This window comes from Schistocerca serialis, chromosome 4 (assembly GCF_023864345.2).
Source record: "Schistocerca serialis cubense isolate TAMUIC-IGC-003099 chromosome 4, iqSchSeri2.2, whole genome shotgun sequence".
In the NCBI taxonomy this organism is placed as follows: Eukaryota; Metazoa; Arthropoda; class Insecta; order Orthoptera; family Acrididae; genus Schistocerca; species Schistocerca serialis.
This window is the reverse complement of record NC_064641.1, coordinates 595,479,806-595,494,436: the sequence shown is the minus strand read 5'-3', so window position 1 is coordinate 595,494,436 and position 14,631 is coordinate 595,479,806. Positions and strand designations below refer to the sequence as shown.

At 43.6% G+C, this 14,631-nt stretch overlaps 1 pseudogene; it reads left to right on the top strand.

Moving 5' to 3' along the window:
• The first annotated feature begins 715 nt into the window (after nucleotides 1-715).
• LOC126475713 (5S ribosomal RNA) lies at nucleotides 716-833 on the top strand (annotated as a pseudogene).
• Nucleotides 834-14,631: the final 13,798 nt, after the last annotated feature.

Sequence of the window (14,631 nt, the reverse complement as noted above, 5' to 3'; positions counted from 1 at the left end):
AAAAATTACAAGATTTACATATTGTGGTTGTAAATAATTAGAGTAGTTCAACTAAAGACATTGAAGTGGTGAAGACTATGACAATATATTAGATGTAATAGCGTAGTAGCTGCTACCAGCTGCTCCGCTCACGTATAAGTAGTTTTGTTATGACTGATAGTGAGTAAGCAAGCTAGAGCCGGCCGGTGTGGCCGTGCGGTTCTAGGCGCTTCAGTCTGCAACTGCGTGACCGCTACGGTCGCAGGATCGAATCCTGCCTCGGGCGTGGATGTGTGTGATGTCCTTAGGTTAGATAGGTTTAAGTAGTTCTCAGTTCTAGGGGACTGATGACCACAGGTGTTAAGTCCCATAGTGCTCAGAGCCATTTAAGCAAGCTAGTAATTTCACGGTAGTGGTAAGTTCCTATGGGACCAAACTGCTGATTTCATCGGTCCCTAGGCTTACACACTACTTAATCTAACCTAAACTAACTTACACTAAGGACAACACACAAACCGATGCCCGAGGGAGGACTCGAACCTCCAACGGTGGGAACCACACGAGCCGTGGCAAGGCGCGGCAATAATTTCACATGTCTGTGTGTATACAGTGTGTTAAAAAAGTATCTAACATTTTGAGAGATGGTAATACTTATCGAAACAAGAAAAATAAGTCGAATAAACATCGGTTCGGAAACGCATACTTTCCGAGATAAACACGTGTTTATAGGAAGGACGCCAACGGCCTTGCCGCAATGGTAACACCGATTCCCGTCAGATCACCGAAGTCAAGCACTGTCGGGCTGGGCTAGCACTTGAATGGGTGACCATCCGGTCTGCCGAGCGCTGTTGGCAAGTGGGGTGCACTCAGCATTTGTGAGGCAAACTGAGGAGCTACTTGACTGAGAAGTAGTGGCTCCGGTCTTGTAAACTGACATACGGCCGTGAGAGCGGTGTGCTGACCACATGGCCCTCCATATCCGCATCCAGTGACGCCTGTGGGCTGAGGATGACACGGCGGTCAGTCGGTACTGTTGGGCCTTCCAAGTTCTGTTGAGACGGAGTTATAGGAAGGACTGTGCGACGCTTTGTTGCGTATGTTAGCCCAGTCGTTCCATTGGTGCTCCGTCAAATGTGTCGGCAAGGTATTATGATGTCTTACTCACAGAACTCTAAATACCATTAGGTGGTCTACAACCAGTCGTGTGGTTCGAGTCGCGTTGTAGGCTACTTTAATTTTCGTCGTGTTTGTGTGCCTCATTGTGCAGTACTGTCAACCCTGGGTACGTATCATGGTGTTTTACCTTCTTCCAAACCCGGATTCACTTACGTGTTTACTGTTATTGCGCTGTTTGTACGCACAAATGGTGTAGTACAGTGGTTCCCAACAGGTGGTCCGCGGACCCCCAGGGGTCCGCGAGCTATGCCAGAGGGGTCCGCAAGATGCTACCAGAATAAAAAATATATTAAATATATTTCGTATGATAACACTTTTTTTGTTTTGGCCGCTTCCTGCATGAGCAGAGCTTTAGCGAACGCTAACTTCTGCGTCCAGCGTCTTCCTAGAGCCAACTGACACTAGCACACTCTGGTGCAAAACTAGAATTAGATAGAGGCAAATAGTTCTGCTGTATGCCTTATTTTTCACACATGTCTATTCAATGCAATCTCAAGTGTAGTACACTTGAAAGACCAATACACTCAATTTTAATTTTTTCTGTCATTTTCAGTTCATACTCAATTTTTATTTTTTTAAGGGGATTGTTATACTAAACACCCAGATTTGAAGACAAAGATTTTGAGCAATAATCAAAAATTTAACAATAACAATGATGGCTAAATTGAAAAAGTTTTAATCTCAATATTTTTTCAATAATGAATAAGTCAATGTTTTTTCTAAGTACGAAAAATAGAAAACGTATAAAAAGACTCTTAATTTGGCTTTTTTAGGTACTTGATGCTGTGATATGACAAGGTACCAATCATATTCGATGAGGGGGTCCTCGAGAAAATGTTGTTGGGAAGCCCTGGTGTAGTACATTAACATCTTTTCTCTTCCACCAATCGTTAGCAATGGAAGTCTACTACTTGACATGTGAAATGGCGTAAATGATATTCTGCTATGGTTTAGAAAATGGACGTTGCCTGCAAGCCCGTGCCCTTTATGCTGAAAAATATCCACAGAGCAGAGTGCCCTCTGATAAGCTGTTCGGCAGATTTTTCCAGCTTCTGAGGGACACAGGTAGCCTTGCTCCTCGGAGGACTGACAGTGGAGGCCCCTCACAGTTCGCTCGCCTGACAGAGGAGCGTCTGCTACGTTCGGTGGCAGAAATCATTGAGACCAACGTGCGACGACTAGCAGCAGCAGAAGGCGTGTCTCTGCTCTTATCTGGGGGGTACTTGATGAACAATGGCTTTACGGCGCGTTCAGGCCCTAAGGGCACAGGCTCAGCATGGCAGACGGCGGTTCTGTCAATGGTTGTTGCTGAAGTGTGCCGCAGATCCACTTATGTGGCAGGGTTCACAAGAGATGGTGTTGTAAATTTCCATAACCAGCATATGTGGGCAGATGTAAACCTCCAAGCAATTCAGGAGAGAGGGCATCAACACCGATTCTCAATCAACCACCATGGACAGGCGTACTTTGCAATAGATTAATAGAGCCATACGTGCTACCACAAAGGTTAACTGGGTCGCATTATCTGGACTTTCTCATTAATGCATTGCTTACCCTGCTGGAGGCTGTGCCATTGCAGCATGCAGCAACGAATACAAATAAGGTTCATGAATGATGGCGCACCAGCACGCTTTCGTCACAATGTACGCGGACGTCTGACGCAAACAGTTCAGTACCATAGGATTTGTCGGAGGAGAGGTGGGGGAGGGGGGGGGGGAGGAGAGGAGGGCACACCTTAGCCTGCTCGTTCGCCAGACCTCAGCCCCCTACACTTTCGGTCATGGGGACCATTGAAAGAATTGGTTTAGGCCACGCCGATTAACGATGTGCAGACACTACAGGGTTACGTCCTCAATGCGTGCCAGCAGATACAACAACAGTGTGTACTTCAAAGGGTGCGTCGTTTCTTACGCCGGAGGGCAGAAGGATCCATTGTAATGAATGGCCAGCACGTTGAACACCTCCTCCTGTAAATATGTGTTTAACGCAGAAAGTATGCATTTCTGGACCCATGTTTATTAGACTTTTCACAGAACGTATTTAGTTCTGGACCCATGTTTATTGGACTTATATTTCTTGTTTCGATGAGTACTATCACCTCTGAAAGTATTCGACACTTTTTGGAATGAATGCAGGTGATCAGTCAGGACGCTTACGTACGAGTCACCTGTCAGAGTCGTATCTAAAGGTATCATGGGTCCCATATCACTTCAACTGCACACGCCCCAAGCTATTACAGAGCCTCCACCAGCTTGAACAGTCCCCTTCTGACATGCAGACTCCATGGATTCATGAGGTTGTCTCCATACCCGTACACGTCCATCCGCTCGATAAAGTTTGAAACGATAATCGTCCGACCAGATGTGCATTCGGACCGACTTGGGAAATTCCAGCAGGAACCCCACACGTCCAGAATTGCTACAGGATGGCTCCAGGAATCTCTCAGTATCTAATACAAGGAAAGAATAATCAGTGTAATACCTACATTTTCGTAGAGGCTTATCTCACTAGGGGTAAGATAGATACTGCCTACAGGAAAATTATAGAGACCTTTGGAGAAAAGAGAACAACTTGTATGAATATCAAGAGCTCAGATGGAAACCCAGTTCTAGGCAAAGAAGGAAAAGCAGAAAGGTGGAAGGAGTATATAGAGGGTCTATACAAGGGCGATGTACTTGAGGACAATATTATGGAAATGGAAGAGGATGAAGATGAAATGGGAGATACGATACTGCGTGAAGAGTTTGACAGAGCACTGAATGACCTCAGTCGAAACAAGGCCCCCGGAGTAGACAACATTCCATTAGAACTACTGATGGCCTTGGGAGAGCCAGTCCTGACAACTCTACCATCTGGCGAGCAAGATGTATGAGACAGGCGAAATACCCTCAGACTTCAAGAAGAATATAATAATTCCAATCCCAAAGAAAGCAGGTGTTGACACATGTGAAAATTACCGAACTATCAGTTTAATAAGTCACAGCTGCAAAATACTAACGCGAATTCTTTACAGACGAATGGAGAAACTGGTAGAGGCCGACCTCGGGGAAGATCAGATTGGATTCCGTAGAAATATTGGAATACGTGAGGCAATACTGACATTACGACTTATCTTAGAAGAAAGATTAAGGAAAGGCAAACCTACGTTTCTAGCATTTGTAGACTTAGAGAAAGCTTTTGACAATGTTGACTGGAATACTCTCTTTTAAATTCTAAAGGTGGCAGGGGTAAAATACAGGGAGCGAAAGGCTATTTACAATTTGTACAGAAACCAGATGTCAATTATAAGAGTCGAGGGGTATGAAAGGGAAGCAGTGGTTGGGAAGGGACTGAGACGGGGTTGTAGCCTCTCCCCAATGTTATTCAATCTGTATATTGAGCAAGCAGTGAAGGAAACAAAAGAAAAATTCGGTGTAGCTATTAAAATCCATGGGGAAGAAATAAAAACTTTGAGGTTCGCCGATGACATTGTAATTCTATCAGAGACAGCAAAGGACTTGGAAGAGCAGTTGAACGGAATGGACAGTGTCTTGAAAATAGGGTATAAGATGAACATCAACAAAAGCAAAACGAGGCTAATGGAATGTAGTCGAAATAAGTCGGGTGATTCTGAGAGAATTACACTCCTAGAAATTGAAATAAGAACACCGTGAATTCATTGTCCCAGGAAGGGGAAACTTTATTGACACATTCCTGGGGTCAGATACATCACATGATCACACTGACAGAACCACAGGCACATAGACACAGGCAACAGAGCATGCACAATGTCGGCACTAGTACAGTGTATATCCACCTTTCGCAGCAATGCAGGCTGCTATTCTCCCATGGAGACGATCGTAGAGATCCTGGATGTAGTCCTGTGGAACGGCTTGCCATGCCATTTCCACCTGGCGCCTCAGTTGGACCAGCGTTCGTGCTGGACGTGCAGACCGCGTGAGACGACGCTTCATCCAGTCCCAAACATGCTCAATGGGGGACAGATCTTGCTGGCCAGGGTAGTTGACTTACACCTTCTAGAGCACGTTGGGTGGCACGGGATACATGAAGACGTGCATTGTCCTGTTGGAACAGCAAGTTCCCTTGCCGGTATAGGAATGGTAGAACGATGGGTTCGATGACGGTTTGGATGTACCGTGCACTATTCAGTGTCCCCTCGACGATCACCAGTGGTGTACGGCCAGTGTAGGAGATCGCTCCCCACACCATGATGCCGGGTGTTGGCCCTCTGTGCCTCGGTCGTATGCAGTCCTGATTGTGGCGCTCACCTGCACGGCGCCAAACACGCATACGACCATCATTGGCACCAAGGCAGAAGCGACTCTCATCGCTGAAGACGACACGTATCCATTCGTGCCTCCATTCACGCCTGTCGCGACACCACTGGAGGCGGGCTGCACGATGTTGGGGCGTGAGCGGAAGACGGCCTAACGGTGTGCGGGACCGTAGCCCAGCTTCATGGAGACGGTTGCGAATGGTCCTCGCCGATACCCCAGGAGCAACAGTGTCCCTAATTTGCTGGGAAGTGGCGGTGCGGTCCCCTACGGCACTGCGTAGGATCCTACGGTCTTGGCGTGCATCCGTGCGTCGCTGCGGTCCGGTCCCAGGTCGACGGGCACGTGCACCTTCCGCCGACCACTGGCGACAACATCGATGTACTGTGGAGACCTCACGCCCCACGTGTTGAGCAATTCGGCAGTACGTGCACCCGGCCTCCCGCATGCCCACTATACGCCATCGCTCAAAGTCCGTCAACTGCACGTACGGTTCACGTCCACGCTGTCGCGGCATGCTACCAGTGTTAAAGACTGCGATGGAGCTCCGTATGCCACGGCAAAGTGGCTGACACTGACGGCGGCGGTGCACAAATGCTGCGCAGCTAGCGCCATTCGACGGCCAACACCGCGGTTGCTGGTGTGTCCGCTGTGCCGTGCGTGTGATCATTGCTTGTACAGCCCTCTCGCAGTGTCCGGAGCAAGTATGGTGGGTCTGACACACCGGTGTCAATGTGTTCTTTTTTCCATTTCCAGGAGTGTAGATTAGGAAATGAGACACTTACAGTAGTAAAGGAATTTTGCTATTTGGGGAGCAAAATAACTGATGACGGTCGAAGTAGAGAGGATATAAAATGTAGACTGGCAATAGCAAGGAAAGCGTTTCTGAAGAAGAGAAATTTGTTAACATCGAGTATAGATTTAAGTGTCAGGAAGTCGTTTGTGAAAGTATTTATATGGAGTGTAGCCATGTATGGAAGTGAAACATGGACGATAAATAGTTTAGACAAGAAGAGAATAGAAGCTTTCGAAATGTGGTGCTACAGAAGAATGCTGAAGATTAGATGTGTAGATCACGTAACTAATGAGGAGTTATTGAATAGAATTAGGGAGAAGAGGAGTATGTGGCACAATTTGACAAAAAGAAGGGACCGGTTGGTAGGACATGTTCTGAGGCATGAAGGGATCACAAATTTAGCATTGTAGGGCACCGTGGTGGGTAAAAATCGTAGAGGAAGACCAAGAGATGAATACACTAAGCAGATTCAGAAGGATGTGGGTTGCAGTAAGTACTGGGAGATGAAGAAGCTTGCACAGGATAGGGTAGTATGAAGAGCTGCATCAAACCAGTCTCAGGACTGAAGACCACAACAACAACAGCCTACATTTTCATGTTTGTTTGCTTTGAAGGTAAATTATTGCTCTGCTCCTTTCTAACAAAAAAAAAAGATACAAAATCTAGTGCCTCTTGATTCCATTTCCACCTGATATGAGCAAGTAATGAGTATGCCAACCTTCCCACGTCCACAGTTGGACATTTGAGGGCTTCGTCAATTTTCTACCAAGCGAGCGCCCAAGTGCCGAGCCTGCAATCCGAAAGACCGACAGAGAGAGGGAAAACTAGCGAACAACTGTGAATGTGAAACGAACAGGACCAAATTCTGTTTGCTGCCGTTATATCAAGGAAAATCTGTGTGACGATTATTATCGCCAAAATACAAAAGCACAGCAGGGTTAGCACGCTTCGCTCGTTCACTAGTTGTCTCTTCCACTCATTCCAGTGCAAATGCTTGTTGTCAGATACAAGTGGACGGTAACGAACACTGGCGAATTGTCAGCGAAAGCTCGTTTGTTTGTATTCACTTACTTTAGCTCCAATGTAAACGAGGCTTAATAAGCAACTACAGGGTGTTTCAAAAATGACCGGTATATTTGAAACGGCAATAAAAACTAAACGAGCAGCGATAGAAATACACCGTTTGTTGCAATATGCTTGGGACAACAGTACATTTTCAGGCAAACTAACTTTCGAAATTACAGTAGTTACAATTTTCAACAACAGATGGCGCTGCGGTCTGGGAAACTCTATAGTACGATATTTTCCACATATCCACCATGCGTAGCAATAATATGGCGTAGTCTCTGAATGAAATTACCCGAAACCTTTGACAACGTGTCTGGCGGAATGGCTTCAAATGCAGATGAGATGTACTGCTTCAGCTGTTCAATTGTTTCTGGATTCTGGCGGTACACCTGGTCTTTCAAGTGTCCCCACAGAAAGAAGTTACAGGGGTTCATGACTGGCGAATAGGGAGGCCAATCCACGCCGCCTCCTGTATGTTTCGGATAGCCCAAAGCAATCACACGATCATCGAAATATTCATTCAGGAAATTAAAGACGTCGGCCGCACGATGTGGCCGGGCACCATCTTGCATAAACCACGAGGTGTTCGCAGTGTCGTCTAAGGCAGTTTGTACCGCCACAAATTCACGAAGAATGTCCAGATAGCGTGATGCAGTAATCGTTTCGGATCTGAAAAATGGGCCAATGATTCCTTTGGAAGAAATGGCGGCCCAGACCAGTACTTTTTGAGGATGCAGGGACGATGGGACTGCAACATGGGGCTTTTCGGTTCCCCATATGCGCCAGTTCTGTTTATTGACGAAGCCGTCCAGGTAAAAATAAGCTTCGTCAGTAAACCAAATGCTGCCCACATGCATATCGCCGTCATCAGTCCTGTGCACTATATCGTTAGCGAATGTCTCTCGTGCAGCAATGGTAGCGGCGCTGAGGGGTTGCCGCGTTTGAATTTTGTATGGATAGAGGTGTAAACTCTGGCGCATGAGACGATACATGGACGTTGGCGTCATTTGGACCACAGCTGCAACACAGCGAACGGAAACCCGAAGCCGCTGTTGGATCACCTGCTGCACTAGCTGCGCGTTGCCCTCTGTGGTTGCCGTACGCGGTCGCCCTACCTTTCCAGCATGTTCATCTGTCACGTTCCCAGTCCGTTGAAATTTTTCAAACAGATCCTTTATTGTATCGCTTTTCGATCCTTTGGTTACATTAAACCTCCGTTGAAAACTTCGTCTTGTTGCAACAACACTATGTTCTAGGCGGTGGAATTCCAACACCAGAAAAATCCTCTGTTCTAAGGAATAAACCATGTTGTCTACAGCACACTTGCATGTTGTGAACATCACACGCTTACAGCAGAAAGACGACGTACAGAATGGCGCACCTACAGACTGCGTTGTCTTCTATATCTTTCACATCACTTGCAGCGCCATCTGTTGTTGAAAATTGTAACTACTGTAATTTCGAAAGTTTGTCCGCCTGAAAATGTACTGTTGTCCAAAGCATATTGCAACAAACGGTGTATTTCTATCGCTGCTCGTTTAGTTTTTATTGTCGTTTCAAATGTACCGGTCATTTTTGAAACACCCTGTAGCAAACACAGCATTGCTTCCCAATTGCTAAATATGTGTGGGAATGGGATATACGTTCTAATCTCCCTAACCTCCGCCCCCTTCCCCCCGTTCCTCTGTGCATCGTTTCTTCCCCCTCTGTCATATCTTTCTTCCCCATCCCCTTCCTCCATCTCCTCCCCTCCCCTTCCTGCCCATGTCCTGTTCCCCCTCTCTGTCCAGCTCCTCTTGCTCTCTCTCACTGACCTTGAGCACTGTTTATTATTATTGCAAATGGGGAATTCGTTGAATCAGTTGAGATCATTGGTATGGGGGTATGAGAGAGGCCTCCCCAGCAACTGGGTCCATAAGGAAACACTCTAACCATAAGTCGATAAGCCACAAATACGAGTACAACTTTTCCAATAAACAAGTTTTGCGTTACAACTGACAGCAGGAAAGAAAATAAATCAGCTTATAGTTCTATATATAATTTTTGTTTCAAATTATGTTTAGGTCTACTGACGTATAGCCTACGGAGGAACAATATAGAGGGGAGAAACAATGTCTTATGATTTAAATGCTCTGCCAACGTAGTTAAAACCGGCAGCTAGAAAGAAAACGAAACCTCACCTTTTCACAGTACAGACAGCGTTTTTTTTCTCGGAGGCGGTTTTAACAGAAAACCCTTACATCGTCGTTTTAAAAAATATATAGCTTATGTTCATCTGAATTTTTATTGGAGTGTCGTGTAAAAATTTAAAGTAAATCGGTCAAGAACCTTTCGATATTTTTGGAAACAACGTTAAACAGGATTTCGGTAAATCGGTCAAGAACTTCTCGAATGGCTCTAAACACTATGGGACTTAACATCAGAGGTCATCAGTCCCCTAGACTTAGAACTACGTAAACCGAACTAACATAAGGACATGACACACATCCATGCTCGAGGCAGGATTCGAACCTGCGACCGTAGCAGCCGCGTGGTTCCGGACTAAAGCGCCTAGAACCGCTCGGTCACAACGGCCGGCTGAACTTCTCGAGATTTTTGGAAACAGCCTTAAACAACGTCTTGCCTTTGTATAGTAATATAGATATAGGGCAATTCAGAATGAATGTCGCAATTACGAAAGACTATAACTACGGTATTTAATGCGTAGCGATACAACAATAATACAAAGAATGTAGAAGGACGTCCAAGAATAATGTCACATACTTTATAGGTGTTCCACATGACTCCCCTAAGCGCTAATCCATTTCGCACAATATATTCTGAAGCATATATGGAGTCGTCTACGCTAGCGCGTTAGAAAGGCACAATTTGAGATCTGCGATTGTTTTCGGCAGAGGTGGCATATACACACATAACCTCACAAGAAAATCGGTGGGTGTCGTATCAGGAGATCTAGAAGGCCAAGAGCAAGACACAGCGTCGTCATGTCCAGTATGATCGATCCACCGGTTGGGAAGATGTCTATTTAAAAATATACGAAACACCATACCCCATTATAGGAATTACCTACTTGCTATGGCATCAGTCATGACTCAAACATATTCACGTAATATTTTTGCAAACATTTACAGAATTTTCAGTTACTGCATGGCAAAACGTGACAATAACGTTAATCCTAATTCTCTGCAAACTTATTTATTTTTTAAAGAATTTATAGATCGCTTATTTTTCAGTCCCAGTTGCACAATTTCTTGCAGTACAACTAGCTTCGATCTCCCTGGCCATTTTCAGAACTGTATAGCTGCATGAGCTACCCGTTGTGTCTGTATCGGAAATAAACATCAGAATGTTGTAAAGTGCTGTACATAATTTTTTTTATATCAATACGGTTGCTGAATTCTTTCGCGAAGAATCTGTCGGCTGCAGTGAATCATTTATTTAGTCGCGAAATGGCTACCAGCTTCTCAGATCAGCGTCAGATGACAACTACGTCTCGCAAACACAGATAAAATGATGTGCAACATACAGAGATATAATACAGAAGTTACAAATAATTATGACATACAGAGAGTATGTATACTACACTATGTCGCACAGAAATAGTTGCTTTTAACTAAAAATGGAAAATAAAACTTTTATGTAGATATCGTTACTTTTAACAACATATGAAATAAAATTGTAATCTAAAATTGGTCTAACTCAAAATTAGTTTAACAGGAGGGAGAAAGGAAACTGAGTTTGGTCATTTAAATCAAAGGTGCCATTCTGGGTCCTGTGTTTAATGATTTCAAGTATTTCCAGTAGGCTCATATCTCTGCTTTCCTTGACAGTAGGCAAATCTTCACAGGCTACATCATATGAGTAGCCTGCCGTTAAGAGATGCTCCGCAAAGGTTGAATCTTTCTTTCCCAATCACCAGCTTCTCTCATGTCACTATAAGGTAATCGCTACGGATCTCCCTGGCTGACCAACATACACTTTTCCACAGTGCTCACAAGCGATTTTATACACACCAAACGTTGCAGTCTGTCTTAACTATTGATTAAAAATTTCAGTTTGTTGTTATTATTGTAACATGAAGTTCTGCAGTTGCGTGATTTTAACTTTTTTGCGAGGTTATCCGAAATGTTGCCAACATATGGGCGGTGCACTACTTTTTTTAACTACTGCCTGGCCTGGTGGCCAGTGTACAGAAACGTATAGTTTTTCACATTTTTTTTTTTTTTAGTGTATTATCGATCATGATAGAGCTACAGCCATTAAGGGAAGCGATAAGATTGATAATTTATAATGCGGTTTCCAAGGCAGATCCAGATGAAACTGAAATACTTAGCTCAACGAAGAAAAAAAATGTTGTAAAAAAGAATGTCATATTTTCTGAAATGAATTGTCTAGAAGTAAAAAGAAACAGATTAGAGAAACGTGGCAAGTGCCTTTGAATGGTGCTTCAAATTACGTACATTAAATGAAGTGCGTCCAACGTTTCTCTGATAGGGTGAACCTTACATTAAAGATTGTAAATGAGAAAGCAAAACAAATATTCAATGTAGAAATTGTGTATTTTACTTGTAAGAGACCAATACATTGCTCTAATAACCCATGGCAAAGAACATTAAAAAATGAAAAACTGTTGAAGCTATAAAATGTAGTCAACAAAGTGGGTATGCTACCTAAATTCTTTATAGCATACCTAATTCTGTTACACTATGTACTTAACTTCATGATAATGTGCTTAATTCCGTGATAATTTTCTTTTGCATTGTTAAAGTTCGCTTAACGCACTTTTCATTCATTTTCAGCGTCAGTGTCGATGTCATTAACATTTCCACAAATATTATACATAAATACTTAAGCATTAGGCGAACGGATGGACTGACAACTTTCCCGGAACCATCGCAGACAAAAATAACACTGAATTCGAGCACTTTCATTTTTTCCACAGCTCTAGCTCTTTTTGCAAGTGGTGCAGATATCATCATTTCTATTGTTCTTTGACTTCCGTTTCGCCTTAGACACCAATTTCACTCATTAATGGATTATTCTGTTATGGTTCATGTGAGCCTATTTCCTGCATTTGCATTATGAAATTAACAAATTTAACTTCCAGACCACTCGTAAGTGTAAACAGTGTACCCATTTCCAATGGTCCCATTGTCTTTGCCACCACCATTACCATCTACATATTATTTTAAAGTACTCCATGGAATGGAGAAATGTTTGGCAGCCTTGTATATCGACCACTTTTCTTCCAAAGCATTTTAAAGTGCTCCGCAAAAGTCATCAGCCGAATAGAATTGTCTTCAATTTTTCATTGATTGTCTTCTCTTGCTCACATAACCCATTTTTGGAATGTCTTTCTTCCCGAATTTGCTTAGAAATTGAGCCCTTGTTGTTGAAATGGACAAAAAAGTTAAGGAGTTGTTGTCGTTTCTCTGAGCGAATGATTCAGTAATAAGGCATTTAAATCCAACTACGATAACTAAGATTATAAATATGTGCCATTGGTAACACAACTACATATAAGTGTCTGGCTAATTACTTGAACAACTTACCTTAATGAATTTCTATTGCAGGAACAGTGTGGCAAACGACATGTTTCCCTCCATACGGCAAACAATGAACTACGTGTTTCGCACACAGCGTTTATTCCGCCCAGAATGTCTTTCCCATGTGAGGACATTCCTGCCATTTGTTAAGCACGATTGGAACTATGTGCTGAAGGCCTACCTTACTTAAAGGACAAAGAGAGTATCTACTACCATGAAGTAAAGTATGTCAGAGAGTTAGGTAGGTTTACCCTATATTTCATTTCTTACTTTTAGACAAATCCTTTCTCAACACATTTGACCGTTTTTTCAGTTTTTATTTAATTTTCAAGCTTTGTTCAAAAAGCATGAAATATACTATATTTAAATATCGATCTGTATTCTGTTATCATTAAGAGTAGTCTATATACTGTCTCGTCCGAAAGTCCTGTCACATCCCTCTTTTTGATCACGATGTGTCTTTATTTATTTATTTATTTCGAGCATGTCGTAGCAGATGTGTGACAAACGTTGATACATTACGTTCCAGCTTGTTCCGTCCTCCAGAACATCATTGTGGGCACCATCATTGACGCGGCACAAAATGATGCACGCCAGGTCCTGTGTGAAATTTTCTGAAGCGCAGGTCGTTTCGCGACTTGCTGTTTTATTATTCCTCACAGAGAATTGTCGCATGGTGTCGCATCTGGAGGCCACTCGATCGGCTCTGGCAGATGCACTGATCCTCTCCCTATTCACCTCTGGAGTGACTCCTAATTCAAGAATCCTCGAACTCGGAGAGCGTAGTGGACATGACTTTCATCTTGTCTAAGCCAACTGTCATCAAGAACGCACAGTCTCAGCAGCTCTGGACTAAACTATTCACGCCACGTTCACAAGTACGAATGTCGATTCACTGCACCGTCAAAAACTTACAGTCCTGTTAGGTGCTTACTGTACACTGCAGCCCAGATGATGAACATGGGATGAACTATTCTCTAACGTTTCATAATAATATAGGTTTTCCCTGCTCCAGAAAAAATAACCATATTCCGAAAAGATCGATAAACTGCGCATTCGTCTGAGTAGAAAATTTTTCCCCGCTGTGGGAGCGTCACAAACAAATCGAGCAATTTTGAACAAGTTTCATGTCTTCGCCGCATGTCCCCATCACTCAACTCATTTACGAATGTTGGCCTAAAAGATTTTAATTCCTGATCTTTTTTCGTGTGTGTCAGCATAGTCGTTTTTAGAATTCCAAGTTCAGCAGATCGTTTCTACAATGATCTTATGAGAGATTTGGCCACAGAATCCGTCACTGCTGCATATGTTTGCTGTCGTCGACCTGTCCTCTTTCCATCCGTAATGAATGCGGTTCTGAAGAGTTTCTGTTGCCATCGAATTATCGTTCGCTTTGGTGGAGCTTCTTATGGAATCGTGCCGCAAAATTCCGTTGTACATCTCTCACTGTTTCCCCCGGGTGTGCCCATGCACTCGCCAGGACACGTTCTTCCAATGTAGGTACTTATGTCCGCCATCTGATAAGAAAGAAAAGACTTGTGGAGTATAAATATATATCATGACCAAGAGAGGTGGGGGAGGAGGAGGTGACAGGATTTTCGGATCAAGAGAAATCAGAGAGGTTTCAGCTTACGCTGTAATTTGATATTCAACACGAAAAAATGAATTACACAGTTTCTACACGAATGTAAGTTCCGTGCACAAAATAACTAGGCCTTGAAGAGATGAACTTTTTGACGCGGCAGTTGTTCGTGAATGATTTCACTTTTCCCACAAATCACTTATTAAGATT